Source organism: Rattus norvegicus, chromosome 8, assembly GCF_021556685.1.
Source record: "Rattus norvegicus strain SHRSP/BbbUtx chromosome 8, alternate assembly SHRSP_T2T, whole genome shotgun sequence".
Classification (NCBI taxonomy): domain Eukaryota; kingdom Metazoa; phylum Chordata; class Mammalia; order Rodentia; family Muridae; genus Rattus; species Rattus norvegicus.
Window position 1 is genome coordinate 41,831,799 of NC_141541.1, and position 4,796 is coordinate 41,836,594.

The window sequence follows — 4,796 nt, forward strand, 5'->3', positions numbered from 1 at the left end:
TTAGTAGAGAGGTGCTCATGAAAATAAGACATTTTTGTTAAAAGACAAAGTATTAGAAGTTCTGAAAATTAGCAGACATGAAAGAGCCTTCAGTAAAGCCCTTTAGTGAGAAGAAGACCTGGTGACTGAGAGGTGTCATGACAAAACATCACATTCAAAGCAGCATGGCATCTCTCTGCTGGAGACCATTACCAATACAACCAAGACATTAAAAAGTTAACTTAGTAGTGAAATAATAGTAGAAATAGGAACTGTGGATAGCATGAGAAAAGGTGGGGTGAGAAAGCATGGGTAGTATTGTACTTGAATCCATCTGTCTCTTCTTTTATTTGTTTTTCTCTTAAGTGTTGCTTGGTTTTATTTGAGTAGCAGACTTTAGTTACAGCTTCTGTATTGGTAAGTGTTATGCATTTGTTTATGTTATTAAACTATTTGCTTAAATTATCTCTGGTACATTTATCTAGTTCAGTGGAACATAAAATTTTAAAGTATTTTCTCATTATTTTCTGAATTATCTCATTGTTGAATGGTTTCCCTTTTCATGTCTACTATTGGTAATTTGTGTCTTCTTGTTCGGCTAATTTTGCTAATAGTTTGTCGATATTTTTAATATTTTTGAAGATAAAACTTTTGGGTTAAATCTTTGTATTTTTATATATTCTTAATTTCATCTATGATTTTATTTCTATGTATCTCTGCCTAGTGCTCTAGAAGATAGTCCTATTTCCAAGACCTTCACATTTATCATTAGTGCTATCATAGCACATTTATCATAGCTGTGCTATTAGTTTTAGGTTTTTATTTTTTTATATATTTACAACTTACACATATAATATATCATTTTAGCACAGCCTCCATTGCATCATGTAGATTTTGGTATGTTGTGTTTTCATATTCGTTACATTCTAGGAATTTTATTAAAATTCCCTGCTTGACTTCTTCTTTGTCACAATTATCATTCAGTACTGTTCTTTTTAGTTTACATGTGTTTGTGTACTTCTATTGTTTCTATTGATGTTGGCATCCAGGCTTATTTCAGGCTTATTCCAATATAGTCTGATAGAATACAGCATGTTATTTCATTTTTGTTCTATGTTGGGGTAGATTTAAATACTATTGTGTGGGTGATTTTGGAGAAAATTTATATGCTAATGAGAAGAATTCACTATTATTCTTTTTGAATGTTCAGTGGAATATTCTGTTAGGTTTAATTACATTATGAACCATTGAACTCTAATGTTTCCCAGTTTAGATTCCTTCAGATGACTTGTATGTTAGTCAGAGTGAAATATTAAGCTCATCTACAACAATTGTATGGGGGTAAATCTGGATTTTAAATCAATTGTTATGTCTTTTACGAGTTGGTTAGTATATAATCAAAATTGCAATATTCTGTCAATGGATATTCCTTTAATACATATGTAGGGACATTTAATAACCACTTTTGATTACTTTTTGTCTAAACTTTATTTTGTCAATTATTACAACAGCTGTGCTGGCTTGTTTCTTTTTTCTATTTGTTTAGATGTGGGGAATGGTTACAGTTCTTAGTGAGTGTGTATCATTGACATGGCCACAGCTCTATAATACTGTTTGAGGTCAGGTATTGTGACTCCCCCAGAAGTTCCTTTATTGTTGAGTATAGTTTTAACTATCCTGGAATTTTTATTATTCCAAATGAATTTGCAAATTTCTCTTTCTAACTCTATGAAGAATTGAGTTGGAATTTTGATTGGAATTGCATTGAACCTGTAGATTGCTTTGGATAAAATGACCATTTTTACTATATTAATCCTGCCAATCCATGAGCATGGGAGGACTTCCCATCTTCTGAGATCTTCTTCAATTTCTTTCTTCAGAGATTCGAAGTTCTTGTCATACAGATCTTTCACTTGCTTGGATAGGTTACAAGGAGGTATTTTATGTTATTTGGAATAATTATGAAGGGTGTCATTTCCCTAATTTCTTTCTCAACTTGTTTATTCTTTCAGTAGAGGAAGACTACTGATTTGTTTGAGTTAATTTTATGCCAAGCCACTTTGCTGAAGTTGTTTATCAGGCTTAAGAATTCTCTGGTGGAACTTTTCAGGTCACTTAAATGTACTACTATATCATCTGCAAATAGTAATATTTTGACTTCTTTTCTTCCACAATTTCTATCCCTTTGACATCCTTTCCTTGTCCGATTGTTCTGGCTAGTACTTTGAGTACTACATTGAATAAGTAGGGAGAGACTGGCAGCCTTGTTTAGTCCCTAATTTTAGAGGGATTGTTCAAGTTTCTCTTGATTTAGTTTTGTGTTAGCTACTGGTTGTCTATATATTGCTTTTACTATGTTTAGCCATAGGCCTTGAATTCCTCGACGTTCCAGGACTTTTATCATGAAGGTGTGTTGTATTTCGTACAGTGCTTTCCATGCATCTAATGAAATGATCATGTGCTTTTTAACTTTGAGTTTGTTTATATAGAAGATTTCATTGATGGATTTCCATATATAAGAAGGATTTGTTCATCCATGACATGAAGCATACTTATTCATGATGTATGATTGTTTTGATGTGTTCTGGGATTCCATTTGTGAGAATTTTATTGAGTCTTTTTGCTTGATAATATGTACATAATAATAAGAAAAATTGGTCTGAAATTCTCTTTATTTGTTGGGGCTTTGTGTGGTTTGAGTGTAAGCATAATTGTGTGTTAACAATAGGAATTTGGTAGTACTCTGTTTCTATTTTGTGAAATAGTTTGGACAGCATTGTTTTGAGGTCTTCTATGAAGTTCTGATGGAATTCTGCACTAAACCCATTTGGAACTGGGCTCTTTTTGGTTGGGAGAATTTTAATAATTGCTCCTATGTCTTTAGGATTTATGGGGTTGTTTAGATGGTTTATCTGTTCTTGATTAAACTTTGATATCTCATATTTGTCTAGAAAATTGTCCATTTCCTCCAGATTTTCAAGTTTTGTTGAATATACACTTTTGTATTATGATCTGACGATTTTTTTGAAATTCCTCAGATTCCATTGTTATGTCTCCCTTTTCTGATTTTGTCGATTTGGATACAATCTCTGTGCCCGCTGGTTGTCCTGGTTGAGGATGTTTTTATTTTTTGATTTTTCTCAAAGAACCAACTCCTAGTTTTGTTGATTGTTGAATAGTCCTTTTTGATTCCATGTGATTGATTTCAGCCCTGAATTTGATTATTTCCTGATGTCTACTTGCCTTGGGTGTATTTATTTCTTTTTGTTCTAGAGCTCTTAGTTGGGCTGCCAAGCTGCTGATGTATGCTCTCTCCTGTTTCTTTTTTCAGGCACGCAGAGCTATGATTTTGCCTCTTCGCCATGCTTTCATTGTGTCGCATAAGTTTGGATACATTGTGCCTTACTTTTCATTAAATTCTAAGAGGTCTTTAATTTCTTTCTTTATTTCTTCCTTGACAAAGTTATCACTGAGTAGTGCATTGTTCAACTTCCATGCATATGTGAGCTTGCTGTCATTTTTATTACTCTTGAAGACCAGTGTTAGGTCATGATAATGTGATAGGTTGCATGGGACTATTTTATCTTCTTGCAGTAGTTGATGCCTCTTTTGTGCCCTATTACACAGTCAATTTTGGAGAAGGTAGAGTGAGGTTCAGAGAAGAAGGTGTATCCTTCTGTTTTAGGAAGAATATTCTGTAACTATCTGTTAAGTCCATTTGGTTCATAACTTCTGTTACTTTCTCTATGTCTCTTTTTGATTTCTGATTCCATATTCTGTCCATTGATGAGAGTGGGGAGTTGAAATCTACTATTATTTTGTGCAGTAGAATGTGTGCCTTAAAATTTAGTAGGTTTGTTTTATGAATGTATGTGCCCTTGCATTTGGAGCATAGATATTTAGGATTGAGAGTTTATCTTGGTGTGTTTTACTTCAGTTGAATATGAAGTATCCTTCCTTATCTTTTTTAATAACTTTTGATGTAAAGTTGATTTCATTGGATATTAGAATGGCTACTCCAGGTTTTTTCTTTGATCAATTGCTTGGAAAGTTGTTTTCCAGCCTTTTTCATTGAGTTACTGTCTGTCTTTGTCTCTGAGTTATGTTTTCTGTATGCAGTCAAATGCTGGGTCCTCTTTACATATGAAGTCGTTCAGTCTATTTCATTTTTTTGTGGAATTATGTCTATTGTGTCTATTGATTTCAAGAGGTATAAACAAATAGTTATTGTTGTTTCCTGTTATTTTTGTTGTTTGAGTTGGAATTATGTTTGTGTGTCGCTCTTCTTTTGGTTTTGATGCAAGGATATGACTTTTTCGCTTTTACTACAATGTAATTTCCCTACTTGTGTTGGAGTTTTTGATCTATTATAATTTATCGAGCTGGATTTGCAGAAAGATACTGTATAAATTTGGTTTTGTCATGGACTATATTGGTGTCTTCATCTATCTTTTTTTTATTAACTTGAGTATTTCTTATTTACATTTCAAGTGTTATTCCTTTTCCCGGTTTCTGGGACAATATCCCCCTAACCCCTCCCCTTCATTATGGGTGTTCCCCTCCCCATTCTTCCCCCATTGCCACCCTCTCCCCAACAATCACGTTCCCTAGGGGGTCAGTCTTAGCAGGACCAAGGGCTTCCCCTTCCACTGATAATCTTACTAGGATATTCACTGCTACATATGAAGTCTGAGTCCAAGGTCAGTCCATGTATAGTCTTTAGGTAGTGGTTTAGTCTCTGGAAGCTGTGGTTGCTTGGCACTGTTGTTCATATGGGTGTCTCAAGCCCCTTCAAGCTCTTGCAGTTCGTTCTCTGA